The following is an 18857-nucleotide window of genomic DNA, read 5'->3' on the forward strand; positions in this document are numbered from 1 at the left end:
GAAATGACGGCAGTGTCTTACCAGTTTTTTAAATAAAATCATACCCTTAAAATAAGGATAATTAGATTCAAGTCGGCTTAGTAGTTGCATGTTGCTCGAAGGAACAAAAAAATCAAACAAACAGACAGACTGGCTGAAGCAATCGGCAATGTACAGACATGATTTTGTTGTTGTTTTATTGTAGTACCTAGTCGTAGATAGAGGTCATTCAAAACTAGACAACGTTCAGAATAACTAATAAATTTGTAATGTACATTAACAAATATTCCATATAAACATCAAATATTACATTTATTTCATGAAAACAGGTGTTTGATAGAACTGATAATCCGACTAGTTTTTATTGACACGTAATTGCATTTTAATTTTTTTTCAAATAACCATATTTTATGTATAAGTAGGTAAATAAAATTTGTACTTCCCAATCATATTATGTGCAGTTAAACAAAAAAAAAACTGCTACCGATACAAAAACACTAACATTTGAAGAAAACGAACCTATAAATAAACTTGAATTAGATACGAACAGTAAAATAACAGATGTTTTGATGCCCCAAACTTGCTCCCGGCGATTAACGGGCAAGTTCATGCAAGTTGCGTGTTGCGTGACCTTTCTCATGACCCCCAGGTGTCTTCAAATATCATATTTCATAAACCAACACAGAGAAACATTATTTCAAAATCAAATAGTAATTAGAGGCACGATGAAAAGTCGGTCTTTTCTCTTACTGGATATGTTAATTGTACTAATGATGAGTTGCTATGTACATATAGGTGTGAAGCTGCTTCGTATGCCTCGAGAACATATGAATAACTCTGTTATTCTGAGTAACAGCCTATCACATATGTATGATAATACAGAATTAGGTTACATCATAATCTAGGCCTTATCTCCTGCGAGTATGTATAATTAATGTTTCACTTTGACATAATATCGTGGCCTAAAACAAAGAAGATACTAAAAAGTGGCCTACTTATTTTTTATGTGACGAGCGTGAGACATGTTGTGATCTATTGAAAGGGAAATAACTCTGGAGAAGTATGTTTTTAAGACCTTGCTTACATCATTCGCTTACATACAAGAGTTTTAGTATTAATTCCTATCGATTATAATATCATGTAAATGATTTACTGTTGATCTATTTAACGCTGAGTGTAGCTACATTTAGATCTGTATACAAAATAACTGTAGTAAATATAAATAAATACATCAATAATCTCAAGTCAAAAAAAAATCGAAATATTAAAATATATTTCTTGCGGTTCGGTACAATAAAATTTGTAACCTGAAGAAAACTTAATATCACTAATTTGATAAATAATGTTATAAATTATTATTACTAAAACTATCGAATCGGATTACAATCCGAGTGAATTTATTTGCGAAATGCTGTATTTCTTCTATTGTTTAAGACTACGAGTAGCAGGCGAGATCAATATAAAAATGCTGTCAATAAAACCAACATCTTTGAGACATAAGATCGAAGTCCCAATTGTATTAATAATGACCGTCCTATCCTTAAATGTGAACCATTACTCACAAAAAGCCTTGAATCACACGATTGTATGTAATGCAGTCATGTACCTCAAGCCTTCATTCGGCTTTGTTCGGTGCAACGGTCCTATTTGAGAGCTTTTTGAAGTACTATGAACCTCTATTGACATTCAGAGTTCATTCGCGACAGCATCTAGCTCACCCCTAGACGGTTAGATCGATACTAGACTTCGTTCGATTAAAATTTCCAGTCTTTTGTTTGTGTTGTGCGGTTGATTGGTTGAAGATATTGCTAAATCACGATTTATGTTTTTATATCTACATTTATGATTTTGAATATATGTAATATGTATATCTAATATGACCTAATAATGATAAAACCAAAATCACAATAAGAACTATAGACGAGCAGATTATAATGTTGGCAATAAAGCCGTGACCACAGTTTTTCTCGAAGCAAATCGAAATTCAATAACATTAAACGACAAAAATCTTAGTCGAAGTAGGGATCTTTACTTGATTTGCAGATATATACGTCACAAGGGCAGTCGTAACTCCCTCATTGATCAAAGCGATAGGCAAAATAGCTGGTAATTTATTCTAAGCTCAACTTGTCGCAGATTGGTAACTGTGATCTGTAGTTCTAAATCGTATACATAATGATAATAATTTTTTATTTACCGCTATCTTGTTTTTGAATACGCACGCACATTAAATCGAGGATAGTTCATGGTTCAATATCATTAATATTGTTATATTTTAGTTAATTTTTTTGTAATGTGCGCTTCAAGTAGGACATAGTGAGACGTGTAGGGTCAGAGAGGGTACGGGCGTCTGCTGTTGTGATTCTAATTATAACCAATGTATGTACGTGTTGCTTTCTACGTTTGTATTGAGGATGCTACATTTAACTTAACGATGTCTTGTAACACTGTGCTCGTTGATTCACAGAAACATAATTTAAATACAGCAAGAAGCGTTACGTATGTAGGTACGTATTTTCGAACGAAGCAATAGAATGAAAAAAAAGGCCACGTGTGTTAACGATCTCGTCTATTATATGTAAAATTACGTTAAATTTTCAATATATCAGTCAAGACTGCAGTACACGTTCCTAAGGTTATGTGGCTCATAAATTTTCAAGAATATATGTTACCTTATCTGTTTACGTGTAGGTGTGCTCAAACGTGTATTTAATTTATTAAGGTGCCAGGAGGATGTACATACATACATACATTGGCTCCTTTATTGGGATTTATTGCCCCGCTGGGATCTAGCTGCAATTATCAGTAGACTGCTTGACGCCCATGGGAAATATCGAGAAAGGGCATACATAGCCTTAACTCTTATGGACGACGCCCCTTCTAATCAACTAGTGGAAAGGCAAAATTGTGTGGCCCGTTTAGGGTAGATTTTGCAAAAGTGCGGGAATGTTTTGGCGTAAATGGCGGTTGGTGAACAGGTGCCCTTTATGTCGTTCTAGTCAGCGAGTTTTTACGTTTTTCATTGAATAGCCCGCAGTTTCTCGGTATTTTATGTTCTACTTCTGTAGGATCTGTTTAATTAAGGTTATCCTCATCAGTTTAGCTCGGTGTTTCTGTTAAATGAAATTGAATGTAACATTTTGTGTTATTAAACAATCTTTGATGCCTATTAAGATTCTCGGAAGATTGATGTCGTATGTGGTTATGGACGTGAAATTTTAAACTTTATTATCATTTGATTAGTATTATAAAATCACAATCTGAACTTTAATGCTCTTGACCTTGACGTGAGTGGACGTTCGAGTTGAAGGATCCTAGTAGATTTTATTAATAACTTTTGTAATTAAATTTAGGCTACCTACATAATAATACAAAATTTTAACCAAAAAAAAACCAAAACAGACTTCTACAAAATATAGATGATTAGGGATAGCTCACAAACGAATGGTCAGATCTTGATAAAATATGATACGACCACATAAGCAGCAACAACTTTCAAATAAAAAAGAATTGTCAAAATCTATTCATCTAGATGAAAATTCTGAGGGATGTTTAAAAAAACTCCTCCATTTTAAGTCGATTACCAAGGGACAACAGAGCTTTATAATATAATCCATCTCGTCGTATGGTGAGTGTCGGACAGGTTATAAGCAGCTTGATCTGATTTACAGGTGTATCGCTTAAGATTAACGGTTACCAATGTTCATGTCGTGCGAAGACGATTTGGCTGAATCTAGTTCGACTATTGCAAGTTGGGTTAGTAAATCTAATGCGGTGGTTCGACACGGCTCGTGGTCGTCAACGGTACTGTTACTTATTAAGTTTGTTTTGGATGACCGTACGTTTAGACAAATTATTTTGGTTTCATCTTTAACTATTTAATCTGAAGTTCTGTATGTTACAGGACTGATTAGGTACCGCCGATCTGTTTATCTCTGTTTTGAGGGTAGTTCGTTGTAATGTGAAATGAGACTCGATCTTACGGATCAAGCAGTGGTGTTTTCGTTTCGATTTTTATAAGCTCCAGTTGCCGCTTAAAAACTTATGAGCCATGGTAAATAAATAAAAACATGCACTCGTCACAATTTGATTACAGTTATATGTGAGAAGCGTAACTTAAATGCTGGTATTTTTTTTTTTTTAATGCTGGGGAATCCATTTACGGATACCCGGTCGAGGGGGGTAAGAGACCGGGTTATGTCGGACTCCGGCGCCTCCATAGAAAAACCACCACCACCCTGCCAATTTTTATCGCGAAGCAGGAATGCATTCTGGCTTGAATGGTGGCACTGCCTTTGTGCTATAGAACTGAGATACAAATTTATGTATCTAATGGATGACGATATTTACGTTGTTAATTGGCTCCAATATACTGAACACTAGGTAAACCGTGAGATCGTTCACCTCTCTAAGCAAAAAAAAACCTTCGATTTCAGTGCCATTCGTAAAGAGTCAAAAATTTTTTGGTATTACTCTGTGAAAACATTTCGAGTTGTATAATCTATGTACATTTGTTTCGAATATTTAAAGAGAGAACTCCAAGAGGATTACTATTTATGAAGATGACTTGACGTCTTTCATTTCATTTAAATTGAATGCAAACGAAATGGGACTACTACTGTCTTCACAAGCCGGAGAGCAAGTAGTAAATGACTGGACAAATATCGGTTCCCACATTTTACTCGTCTACTACTTGGTTTTTAAATTTTCAAATTAAAAAGTACAAAGAAACTTTGTGAATTTTATGAGTATCTTATTAAATCAAACACTCCGCTCGTGATAAACAAACTTTGAAATTCGGTTTGTTTATATTAGATACAAGCGGCACGCTCCGGCTCTGCTCGGGTCTTTAACAAAAATTTCAACGATATTTGACGTTGTTTTATTTTTTTAAGTAAAAGAACACTTATTACGGCATAACTATAATAGTTAGACATATGCTGTCGCGACTCTTTTTGTAACTAATAATGTGTTCTACAAAGTCGTAGTACATTATTTTATTCTATCATCAATAGTTTTCGCAGGGCACGCGATGTAAAGAATATTTTAGGTAATTTTTTTACACTTTGGGTTACATTATTAGAGTTTTAGTAAGGATCCCTAATTTTTTTCAAAAAAGATTATAGCCTATGTCACTCGGGAATAGTGTAGTTTTCAAACAGTGAAATAATTTTTCAAATCGGTTCAATAGTTTCGGAGCCTATTCAATACAAACAAACAAACAAATCTTTTCTTTTTATAATATTATTATTAGTATAGACAGCAGAGGCTTTATCGGAATACTGTTTAACAGTACCACTTTAGAGAGTAAATTGCTATGAGCGAGCTTCTAATGAAATTACCCGCAACAATGCAATTCGTGACTGAGGAGTCAGTTCTACTTGGAGCCCTCTCAACGGTCCGCGGGTATCTTACCCACAATCCCAGCCTCAGGTTAAATTGCACTTCATTTGCGTGCACGCCGCCTCCGAACCCACTCCAATGTTCTCACGCTCTCACCTGGAAACCAAATCGGTATTTGAACATCTCGAGAACGCATCACTACACTGCATTCCAATAATGAACCGTTATCGGCTCTGTTAATAACTCGTTGAATGATAGATATTCCAACGATATATATTAGCTTTGCGTAATTGAATATCTATTAAAAACACGATCAAAGAATTTTCGCCGTATCATTGTGCGTATCTCTCACGATTTACGATGTAATGTTTGGTAGAAATCGAAATGAGATCGAACGGTTTTGGTGCTCTGTGGACGGGATTAACTTGTGTGAAGGCGGTAATATTAAGTACGAGACCGCGCATAGGAACGTGTTTAATGGCCAATGCTGGCGATGCAGTGTGGACCCTGTGATCCTGCATTGCGATAGAGATAGATATAGACAACACACGTGCACGCTGTGTAAGGAACCAACGATTAACTTTTTGATATCATCATTAAGGCGGGAATAGAAGCAGGCGGCGCGTAAAAAATATTTGTATTTCAAAGATGGGTTTATTAACGCACACATTCGAATCGAATCGAGTTTTGATGACGTTAAGGTTGTTTAGTTACGGTTTGATATGCATAGAAGTGAATGTTGACTACATTAATGCGTATTGTGTTAGGTACTAATGTTTTGATATTAACTGGATGTTTAATGTATAAAATATAAATGCATCACAGCACTAAAAAAGATTAAGCCGATTTGTCGGCAAACTATGTTAAAAAGTTTTAAAATATTCGCATCAAATATCATGAATAAGTAATGTCTATTAAACTAGCGGACCCGGCAAACGTCCGGTACACATATTTTAAATCCGAAATTTTGTTTTTTTTATACTCCCGAAGTTTTTTTTTATAGTACACCGAATTGTGAATCCAAACAGTTCTGTAACCCTATTATATAGCCCATAACACGCACAAAAAAAGTCATCAAAATCGTTCTAGAGCGGTTTAGGAGGACTTTATTCACATACAACGCACAGAAGAAATATATAAAGATAAGTTAAAGTGGCAATGAATGAGAAAAAGGCGAACTTTTACTTTCCGCTGTATCATTGAACTGTGACCGAAGGTTTCATTGAATACGGTGCGTTATTATAAATAGCTTCGCATGGTGGCGGGCGGATGCACGTGTTCGTCACTGCACTCTCGGCGGCTTTTTATTGCGGCGCGCCCAGCTTTAAGACCACAGCTTAAATCGTTCAGTAATACCAGACAACATATTCCGATCGAATGTTTATATAGTTATTAATACTAGTGTTCTCACAATGATCGAAATTCAACCGTAATCACTAACACCTCAAGATTTAAACTAATTTTATGTAGTAAAATACTCATCTGAAAAAAATGTACACTAACTATATGTAACTTTTTATTAACATTTGATTTATGGCTAATTCTCGGTTTGAATAGTAATCGTTCTTGAAAGCAAAAATATGTCATCAAGTTTTATTAACAATAATTTTATTTTTAATAAATTTACTACGGAAAATATAATCGACTAGCGACCCGCCCTCGCTTCGCTTCGGAAACATTAAAACACACATGAAACCAAAAAAATAAAATAAAAAAATAATAAAAAAAAGTAGCCTATGTTCATCAGGGACAATGTCGGCTTCTAATAGAAAAAGAATTTTTCAAATCGGTTCAGTAGTTTCGGAGCCTATTTAATACAAACAAACAAACAAATCTTTCCTCTTTATAATATTAGTATAGACTTGCGACAAATCACACTAATAAATATTTTTTTCTTTAAAATGCGTAAATATACGTTTTTATTCCTCACGATATGTGTTAGTTGATATTAAAATCAAATTAATGCAGAGATTTAACATAACAATTCACACACATTGATGTTAAACAGATTTTTACTTATCGTTTGATTAATAAAACGTAATGACATTTTCAAATACTCGTATATATACGAGTATACTAACTTACTTGATACAAATAAACTGTGTGGTTAGCGGGTGCGCTACACCCGCAGATTCCGTCATCCTGATGAACATAAGTGATCCGACAATTTGCCTTTGTTTAAACGCCGATGTTTGAACACGCTTTTCATTGCAAAAATCTATGAAAAGTTTTAACGGAATTTTGTTAACGATATGAGTGTAGATATACAGTTTATGTAAAAGTTTCAGAAAATAATTGCAGCGGATACAAGTAGGTATGTCCACATTTCTAATTTAAAGTTTTGCGGATTAGGCTAAATTTTTGAAGGTTGAATTGAAGGGAATAATTTACTAAATGTCAAGGATGACATTTTGACAACAGATTTCTTTTTAGATTTCTGTGAGGTGCTACATCGCCATATGCGAAAATCAACAAATATTAACGAAATGCTCCAAACGCGTACGCTTAAGACAAATGTCTTGTCGTAATTACGCGAAACAGATTCTAACTAACCGTACCGAGAATTACCGAATTTATACGATGTCAACAAAAGGGATGTCCAATATGCGTGTTTGAGGATGTTGTTTAATCGATTTTTTTCAAATTGATTAAAATGTAATGGCGCGACATCGTGAGACGCATCAAGTCTGCCCCTTCCAACACTACATGACGATCACGACCACTCTGTCAAGAGTGACACGACTGAGAAGAAGAAGAAAATGTAAATAAAAAAAAAACGAAATAAATTTAATAAAAATAAAGTATAACTTCTTACGCGCGTACATAAGTACACGCACCCTTTTTTTATATAATACTCGTACTGCTAGTTTTGACATACCATACGAATATCTTAAGTAAGTAATGTCATTCGAGTATTTAATAAGAACTCATAAAGATCTTAAAAGTAATCAATGAATCTTGCGGGCTTTAAACGATTTGTTTTCGAATACACAATACAATACATATTTTTTTGTACATGTTGGATTGTTTTGAACTAAATCTGCCATCAGTCCTATTCTTTTGTTGCACACAAAAAAACTCCCATGTTAAGCTCAGTCGAAATATTTACGTCCCATATTGGATGTGAAATTCCAAACAATGAGATCGGCTGCGCAGCCGCCGGCGTGCTGCGTAAATACGCAGAACGCGTCACACGTGCGCGCTTAGACACAGAATAGACAAAAAATAGAGTGGACTTAATACGCCCGATCTTAATTTTATAAAAGAAATTAGGGTCTTTTGAACGTTATCATTAACAGTTAAATAACAAAACTATGTACTTAAACATTTTGTCTGTTATAACTAATTTAATGACAGAACTAGTCCTAATAGTGAAAATGTCAAAATTTTCAAAATGTGAACAAAGCAGATATTGATTTTGATTACTACGATGTGTTCTATAATTGGTGTGGCGTGTAAATAGCTACACCGTGTGTGCAAGTGAAAAATGGTTCAAAAATTATGCGATGCGATGCGTAGCCGGTAGGGATATTTTGGCGTACAGTGAAGATGGGTAAAAACTCTGAATCAGAGAATACAATATTACTGACTCACATTGATGTTCTCCAAGTCCTCTTCCTTACCAGCAGTCGGGTCTCTTAATGGTTTTTCAGTGGTGAACGGGAGGGTGAGCATTACTCTATAATAGCAATGCAAACTTCGGATAAAATTTAGATTGATTTAGCTTGTTGCGCGTAAAGAAACGGGAATGCAAATGGGGCGTCCATCAGTTCCAAATTCAAAATTAATTTACATATCCATTTTTAAAATACCTACGCCTTCATGGAGGATTTATTGGGTCCCAAAGAGGCGACGTCAAAAGTGTGTAAACTCTAAATTCAAAACTGTGTTGAAAATAAGAAGGCGATCATGAAATAATTTTGTTAACTGTGTAAGTAAACATCCTCATCATAACATTCATACCCTCAGAACTTGCTAACTCATTTTTACCTATTATTATAGTCTCTTAATAAATATGTATGTTAATGATAATATTGACGCAACGAAATCGTCGATGACCGACACAATAGGGCTCAGATTATTGTGTGAAACTACAACGTCATAGTATTATTTAACGTTATTTCCTTCGACACGTGCAGTAGATCCAAAGATGGAAACATTAATTAGAACGACAACTGATGTATTTTATAAACCCTAAAGACACAACTCAATGTCATCTCTTAGATAAGTCTTTACAAATATGTGCACGATCATTTTTGATTTCTAATTTATATATAAAATTATATATAATAAATATAAAAATGCAAAGAAAACAGTACCACTTTCATCACTGCTTGTCATCAGATTTTTGTTTATTATCGAATGTACGAAAAATGATATATTCAATAAATTTTCAGAATGTTAATTACTAACTGGGTCGGCAGCTACAGGGGTATGTCGATTATATAAAGACACAACAAGAGCAGAAAGTATTCCAAGCCTCACGGGACTCCGGACTCCAAAATTGGGTGAGAAATCCCCAAGAGCTTAAGATTATGGTCAAAGCTCGATCATTGGGTGCGCACCACTTTAAAGCATTAACGCAAACTTTACTGATAGAGTTTGAAATCCTATGAAATAATTTTATAGTAGGCAGCAAATTGGCTGCGCCACTCACCATCATGTGAGACATATGTTCTCGTCTCTATAAGGACAATAAAAAAAATACATGAATCCGTTAAAAACGGATTACATTTACAGAACTGAACTTCTGTTTTTGAACTAAAATTTAATTATCTAAAGCAGGCTAGAGGTATTTGCAGGCTTAAACTACATAAACTAGCTGGTATCTAAAGTAAATCTTCTTAAGAACATAAGAAAAGAACATAAAAATAGAAACAAAAAAATTGAGTTTTATTTTTATTGCGACAATATTTTCAAGTACGTTCTGGTTCTTTGTGTCATTCTGATCTAGAAAAACTTTAAGTTAACCTAAACGGTTACTTAGTCTCACCACCACATATGGACTCTCACAAAGCCGTGAGAGCGCAAGCCTATTACGTATTCATCGAATTACGATACGAGCTTTCGTTTATTTTTCTCTGTACTCTTATTGTAGATGGATGAGCTGCTGCGTTAGTGGGCGTCAGCCGGAAATGGAACTTGAATAAATTGAATTGTGTGACTATGATTGCTTCAATATGGATATAGGCATACTGAGCCAGAGATCATTCTCGTACAATTCATATTGGTTTTGCATTCCTTATTAGGGTATCTTCCTATGACGATGCTTGGGATTGTAAATGGGTTAAACTATAACCTTCATTAATCTGTACTAATTTTGTAAAAGTAAAAGTTTGTCCGTTTCGATTTTTGTTAATTAATAAAGCCAATTTGTAACTGAACGGATTTGGTTGAAATAAGATAAATTAGAGTCGGAATTAACTTTTTTCCCTTACCTATTCGCTGGTAGCCGAAGGGACTGTTCCAGCTACGTCCGGACGGGTAGGTAGCTCACGGGCTCAACCTGAGCGAATTTGCTAACACTAGCCCTAACAAGAGCAATGCTTCGCAAAATCTACCGCTGGATCGGAATCGCGACTGAGAAGATCCGGTGAGAAACTCAGTGGGCTATATCAGGAAATAGAACAGTGTGTTCGTTAGTTCGTGATTTTACGTATTAATAGATCTAATAAAAATCGGTACCAAAATTATATTTATATAAAAGGTATTTTATTTGTTCTCAATTAGAAAATTAACGCAAATAAAACCGCGGAAAGCGTTTAAAATAACGATAAACATATCATACACAAAAAAGGCAGTGTAAAAAAGAAACAAGTGTAAACAATAGCTAAGAGTTTAACCGTTTCAAAAGAGAGTGATGCCTCCTAATGTATTTTTGATTATCATTCGATTGTTACGATTTTTTACCACGGTAACAAAAATTAAAAGCTTTAATCGTACGAAGTGCTATCGTTAACATAATCACATATCATCGCTTATTTAACAATATCGAGTAAGTCAATTTCATTTAGTTTACACAAATGGCGAATAGTATACCTATTTATAAAAGGAACAAAGTGCTCTACGAATATTCCAATTTCAAGTTTACTATTTCACAACTTCAATGCTCGATTTAAATTTTTCTACGACAAGTTTCATTTAATCACATTTTTCATTAAGTCTGTTTAAGGTAGGCTTTACTAAACATTAAGTCGAAGGTCAATCGCTAGGTAGAATAGTGGCTCGAATGTGACCGCAGACACAAGCCGTAAAGGTATTAAAGTGACTTTGCTGATAGATTGACAACAAAACAATAACATTAAGGGCTGAGTCACACTACCCACTGTAATAGTACATACGCCGCCAATGTTCAATCTCATTGGATTATTTGAATTAAGACGCGGCGTCTGTGACCCGTCAAAAGAGGCGAGGGCGACATTGCACGGGGCCAGGCATCGATCGAGAGCTGTCGGGGGTGCGGCTGTGGCAAAATTAAATGTAACTACGGGAGAACAATCATCGTAATTCGAAACCGTCGTGTTTGAGGGATTGCACAATTTTGCGAAAAGAGTTGCAATGCTTACCAAAAATATAAGCCACTTAATGTATTGAACGTAATTTAAATTTTTTATTTATTTATAATATTAGTATGTGGTCTAAAACAAATTTAAATAATCGGTCCAAAGAAAGGAATGGATGGACAGGTGAGAAAAATGTAAACAGGTATTTGATTCGGATGAACGGACAATAGCGTGGAAAGGTATCCGGAAGGAAGCGAGGAGCTCAATTACTTTGCGCGGTCGATGCCTGAACCCTATGGTCATATTAGGTGACCGCGCGCGATCGATGTGCGGTGTTTTCTTACCGTATAGATTCGCGCAAATTGTCATGTTATAACAAAATAATAAGTCCACATTAGGGATAAACAATCCGAAATTGTAAGTATTTTAGTTGAATGTTTCTTGAGAGAGGCGTAAATAAGGCCAAAGAAAGGGAAGTCTCGATTTGAAAATAATCCATTGAGGTACGATCTCTCGGTGTTAAGTGTTTACTGGTGATAAATGCCGTCGCCCACCTTGAGACAAGGTCGAACTCTTAATTATATTTTATAACGGATCCTCCAACATTAAAACTGAAACGTATGATGGTACCTACTCGTGCCTGACTTACAATACATCCCAACACCAGTTACCAGTCGAGTTTACTGGTGATAGGACATCTTGTGAGTCCGCACGGGTAGGTACCACCACCCTGCCTACTTCTGCCGTGAAGCAGTAATGCGTTTCGATTTGAAGGGCGGGGTAGACGTTGTACTGTAAAAACTGAGACCTAAGAACTCATATCTCGAGGTGGGTGGCGGTACTTCGGGAATCCTCCTACTCTGACCGGGTTTTGACCTCGGACGGAGATCGGACGTCGGGTGTAGGGAAGTCGCTTAGTGCGGTAGGGTCCTAAAACATCCTTGGGCCCGCGGTTTGCTCCCAACATCTGCAGATCGTCAAGTCCCACATATCCCGCGCTCTATGCGCGTGGAACTCGTAGGAGGTTCGGCGCTCGGCCAGCAAACAAAAAAAAAAAGAGGGTGGCAGTAATTACGTCGTAGGTGTCTACGGGCTCCGCTAACCGCTTAACACCAGATGGGCCGTGAGCTTGTAAACACATCTAAGAGAAAAAAAAGTACCGATTAAAATACGTTTTTAGTGAAGATGATTTTAGTGAAGATAATTATAATTATCTGCTTGGTTACACTACGACTAATTTATTTCAAATAATAATCTTCTTTTTCGTTTCACCCTTGACTTCAAGTCGTGGTCATTATGTAGTATAAAACGATAACAGTTGTTTTAAATTGTACGTAAATATTCTACTCCGCCTAATAAAACTTTACGGAATACGGGTATCTCCACTTGTACTAGGTCAGATCGCATCAAATCGTTCCCAAAATGACTACATCGTGACCGCTGCGAAGATCAGAACCGATAACTACCGGCACTCACTTTAAACTAAACTCGTACATCGTGAGGGGATTTAATTGTGTAAAACAAGCGACTACTATACTGAGTCTTTGGATTGCATGTACTCATGCGTAAGGTTTTCGGTATGCATATTGCGTGAACGATATAGAGAAAAAAGGTTTGATATTCAAACACTAATGTCAATAATTAAATAATGCGTTGTGCTGATTAAGATCACGGAACGTATTAATTCAAGTGATTTCGCGTCATTTCGGATTCCAAAATTTTAGGGAATTGTATCCAAACGGCAAAGCCTTATAAGTGCGTCCTTTTGTTACAGCAAGATTATTGGAGCTTTTTTTATATGTAGTTTGGTGTGGGTTTATCGAGATTATTTATGTATCGTATTATAGGTGGCAGTCAATACATGTAGTTGAGGGATTAAAAAAAAAGACGTGTGGCACTCGGAGACTGCAGCGGTAAAGCTATTGTATATAATTTTTTATCAACTTATGCAATTATAATTAGACAATGATAATTTAATATTAAAACAATAATAAAATAAGACCACGCTATATTAAACATTAATAAAAGCAAAACCTTAACTGCCCCCTTCACACTCATAAGCTAAACTGCGCGAGAGAGAGATGGGCAGACTTTTCATGATGCGCATGCAGTGTGACGTCACGCCACGCGCTTATTCACAAACACTACACAAGCGCAATGTTTGAATGTGTTGAACGCGAGATACATAGTAGGCGTAGTGAGGGGTGGAAGGTTTTTTTCGTTACGGAATTTCACGATTCCGCTCTCAAGCCGCGCTCAAGGCCTGCGATAAAATCTATGCAACAGCTTAAAAACATTTACAGATAAGCGTGTTGTGAATGGTCTTGTAAAATTGATATTCCTGAATGACTTCATTTAAGTTTAAATTTGTTTAGTCACCTTCACCGAAGACTCGTAGAATTGATGAATGAATTTACCCCAAAAAACTGATTTAAGCAATGAATGTGAATAGACATGATATTTTAATATCGTTTTCAAAATCTGACAAATAGTGCATCTAATACATTTTCCGAAGTTGATCTGACTTATTGAACTACTTTATATCACCAAGATAGTTCAGCTCTCGGATATTACGTTAGGTGTAAGAATATCTGTACCGGGGTTTAGTTTCACTTGTTTTACTTCTTGAAGTATCTAGGGACCTCTTAGTGGGGTGGTATGCTACGATGGAATGTATGAAAGTTTTAAGCTTCGTGTTTGATGAAGTATGTCGTGGACTTAAAGCAAAGGTGCGAAGGATGTCAATATGAATTGGGTAAGTTATTTAATGCTGTATTCGCTTTGGTTTTAGCGATTCGATGACATAGACAAAACTACTTTAACGATTGATTCTTGCGTTTTTGATTGTCAATATTATTATTTTTAATTATTTTTTATTGCTTAGATGGGTGGACGAGCTCACAGCCCACCTGGTGTTAAGTGGTTACTGTAGCCCATGGACAATCTACAACGTAAATGCGCCACCCACCTTGAGATATAAGTTCTAAGATCTCAGTATAGTTACAACGGCTGCTCCACCCTTCAAACCGAAACGCATTACTGTTTCACGGCAGAAATAGGCAGGGCGGTGGTACCTACCCGCGCGGACTCATAAGATGTCCTACCACAAGTAATTCGAATACGTAAGATATTTGAATCGTTGGAGATGATATGGTTTTTGTGGTCTTTTTACGCAGACGACATATTAATGTTATAGGATACTCCAAAGGAATTTAGATGTAAAATATCAGGGTTATAATTTTCAAAACGGCATACATTTTTTTCTAGATTATTTTCCAGACAATTCAGCAATTATTTCTTAAAAATCAATCGACCGTAAAAATATCAAATTAAGGTTTTAAATTCTAAGAACTACCTATACATTGAGGCGACTACGTTATTACGTTAATTTTTTGGGAATGCTTTAGCAATCCTATGTCGGTTATTAGGGCTCTTTTGTAAATCTCCTCATTCCTGTTTCGATCTTGTCGGGACACTACGGTTATAGCCCTCTATATAGCTCCTTAGGTGACTTTGAGCCTTCTTATGATATTAGATAGGATTAGAGCAAATAGACTATACATATTTTTCTTTATAATTAATTACCTACTGTATGCTATGTACTGATACTGATGCTTTACTGTTCACGTGATGTTAACAAACGACAAGACCCCGAGTTTCTTATCGCTTCTTTCGAGTGATGAAACTTCATAACTAATTGAAATCACCGATGAAGGTTTATCTCTACTAGAGGTCCCGCAGTAGTCGAAATTCGACTATAATTGGAATTGTAAGTTTGTACAATATTATAATAATATATTTTATACTTCTATAATAACAAACTTCGCCAAGGCTACACTATAAAAATTATTAATAAAGACAAACAATATTTAATCTATTCTCAATTTGACGACAGACGTCAAGAACAAAAGTTTGTCAATAAATAGTATGCATGCGTGTGTGCGCCAAATATATGGTATGTAGTGTGTGTAATGTTTTCTTTATTGATTTAATGCATCTTTTATGCATTATTTAAAAAAAATATTAGCATTGTGCACTTCTTCTCTATATTCTCTATAAGTGTGGAAAATTTCATACTCCTCCGTCCGCGCAATTTTCGTAAAAGGGGATACAAAGTTTTTGCTTCACGTATTAATATATAGATATATATAAAAATGAATCGCTGTTCGTTAGTCTCGCCAAAACTCGAGAACGGCTGGACCGATTTGGCTAATTTTGGTCTTGAATTATTTGTGGAAGTTCAGAGAAGGTTTAAAAGGTAGATAAATATAAAAATGATCGGAATTAACAATTTTGTTTTCCGTTAATGTGGTCCCCCGTCGGACGGATTCCTTTTGTTTGTTTTAAGTTTATTTTATACAAAAGTTTAGGTCTTTTGTTTATCGATTGAGACAGATACGAAGTCTGCCGGGTCAGCTAGTTTAAAATAAATATTATTCATTTGACATATTCTGTGTAACAAATATGTCATCATTAGTTTTCTAATGTTTTGTTTTAACATTAACATAGTTCCAAGTACATTGTAGTATCACCGCGTATTGTTACAGTGTGTTCAATTGTACATGCTTACGTTGAAATAGGAACTTTATTGTAGAGTAAGATGGAGGACGACATTTCCTGACTGGGGTAAGAGAAGACTCTGACTCTGATTTATCAATTTAGTACAAAAGCTCAAGTTACTGGTTCTTACTAGAAACTGATATCAAGAGCAACTGAAGTAGTTATTGAAGACGATAAGATAGCGAAGTCTCATAAATCCGTGTTTTTTCTTTGAGTTATAGTTTTAGAAATCTAAATTTCAGTTTAGCGATATTATCGACATTCTTTTATCTATTTTTGGCGTGAAACGCAATATTAAGCAAATAAGGGTGGGGCGTAAGCTGGTTCATTCGTGTTTATGTAGACTTGGAGGGTATGGTGGTAGGACGTCTTGTGAGTCCGCACGGGTACCACCATAGGTACCACCGCCCTTCCTATTTCTGCCGTGAAGCAGTAATGCGTTTCGGATTGATTGGTGGAGCAGCCGTTGTATTGTAAAAACTGAGACCTTAGAACTCATATCTCAAGGCTGGTGGCGGCATTTACGTTGTAGATGTCCATGGGCTCCGGTAACCAGGTAGGCTGTGAGCTCGTCCAGCCATCTAAGCAAAAAAATATATATATGCAAAGAACGATATCTCGAAACGCATTTGTTGTTGAATGTCAGGTAGTTGGGACAAGAGCAGTTCCAATGACAGGCGGTGCGGTGGTAAAAAAGAAAATTGCTATAGAGCATATTGAAAAACTGTTTAACTCCGAGTCGGTTTTGATGATGAAGTTACTACCAGAATAACATAACAACATCACCGTACAGTACTTACATAACTAATAGTTTTTCTCCAGTGCAATGGAAACGTATTGTACGGTTACAATAAAATTAACAATAATCTTTACGTAGTCTGGTGTTGTCATAGAGAACGTTTTGAATTCTCGAATTTAAAATGAAGACTGCATAACGCGTACGAAGTGAACTATTTTGATTTGATTTAATTTTAGCGGTTGACACGAAAATATTTTCCGCTAGCGTCACCCAGCACCAAATTGTTAGAATGTGCTACTTATCTTCGCGTCACAGTGCTTTATTAGTTTTACGGGGTCAGCTATCAGTTTTTGCGTCATAGTTTGCAAACACGAACATTCGATGGCTTTCCTTAAGATGTTTATCTCTATCGACACGCAGACACGGATATGTTTATTTGGATTAATTAAGTGGTGATTAATTTCTCGGTAATTCGTCGTTCGCTTGTGTAAACAATAGCAGGACGTCTGCAATTTAAGCGGTTAGTGCTTGAGAATAGAGTATAAATAAACTATGGAGCGAATAAAGACGAACGCGTGTTGACGCGGCGACGCGCGAATCTCGGTTTGCTATACAGACGTGACCTACCACATCAGATGTATTAAGTGCGTTATTTATGTATAGTTTTTAGGGTTCCATTGCGACATGAAAACAATCGGGATCATTCAAGTTCATCTTGGCCGCACGTCACGGACGTTTAATCAAATATCGTTTTTATTATAAATAATATTTTAATGACAAACGATGTATTTGATTACAAAAGAAATATTTAGTATAAATATTTTCCAATTATTGACAGCTAACTTTTATGCCATGTACTGAAGCGTGCACACACTCGTTTTAAAAAAATCGATATATAGACAACAGTCTCGTCTCGTCATACAGCCATTATTGAGACATTGATTCGAAGATTCTAATTATATAAGCATTATCTTAAACAATAAACCAGAAAGCAATATAGTGACCGAAATAGGCATTTCGGTGATGATCATACAGGCTTAGAATACGCTCCAGTAAAATAAGGTTGTCATGACAACCGTAAATTTCTTGAAATTCATAACAATATGTTCGTATTCACTAGTCGCATTCATTCTTCGTGCAGTTACAACTAATGGTAGTAAATAAGAACTGGTATTTTTTTTCTAACTCTTAACTTTTTATTAATATATCTATCGAATATGAAATTAGTAAACGAACAAAATAAATATTACGAAAGTCCGGAAGTACAGCTGTTTCTTTAATAAAGACCGTTGTTTGTAATCGTGAATTCTCGGATCTTATTATTTTTGTATAATTATATTAAAATATGTACGTATAATTTTTTTACGAAAAAAATTGCTTGTTCCTATAAAATATTGTAGAAGTTTTTGATTTCAGAGTTGAAATGTTAAAAACGTATTGAATTGGACAAGATCGTTCGAACATTACCGCGCTTGACCATTGACCGCACGTTTCCAATGTATTTATTTGCGTTCAGTTCTAAAAATGAAATGGTCCATCCGTGAGCAGCCGTTCGAGCGTAAACTTAAAGGGAAAAAATCGAATAGGATACACATAACAGTGTGCAGGAGATTGGTGTCAATGGCCGCGGCTGCTCCCCTCCTCCCGCTTCGGCTTGAGCCCTCGGGGAAGCGATTTCAAGGGTGGCTCGCCAACAATACTCCCTCTTGCTCCGATAAGGCGCCCGAGACGTA

The 18857-nt window shown here is 35.8% G+C and overlaps 1 protein-coding gene and 1 long non-coding RNA gene across 10 annotated transcripts in view; both read left to right on the top strand.

The window, feature by feature from the left end:
* The window catches only part of LOC114251597 (neural-cadherin), a 340197-nt gene that overhangs the window by 10753 nt on the left and 310587 nt on the right, over positions 1 to 18857 (top strand). The gene's annotated exons all lie outside the window — the stretch shown is intronic.
* Positions 9697 to 10752, top strand: LOC149503132 (uncharacterized). Its single transcript, XR_016325815.1, has 2 exons — positions 9697 to 9830; positions 10421 to 10752. It is a non-coding gene; the product is annotated as an uncharacterized LOC149503132 (long non-coding RNA).

The sequence above is a fragment of the Bombyx mandarina genome, chromosome 04 (genome assembly GCF_030267445.1).
Source record: "Bombyx mandarina strain Sakado chromosome 04, ASM3026744v2".
In the NCBI taxonomy this organism is placed as follows: domain Eukaryota; kingdom Metazoa; phylum Arthropoda; class Insecta; order Lepidoptera; family Bombycidae; genus Bombyx; species Bombyx mandarina.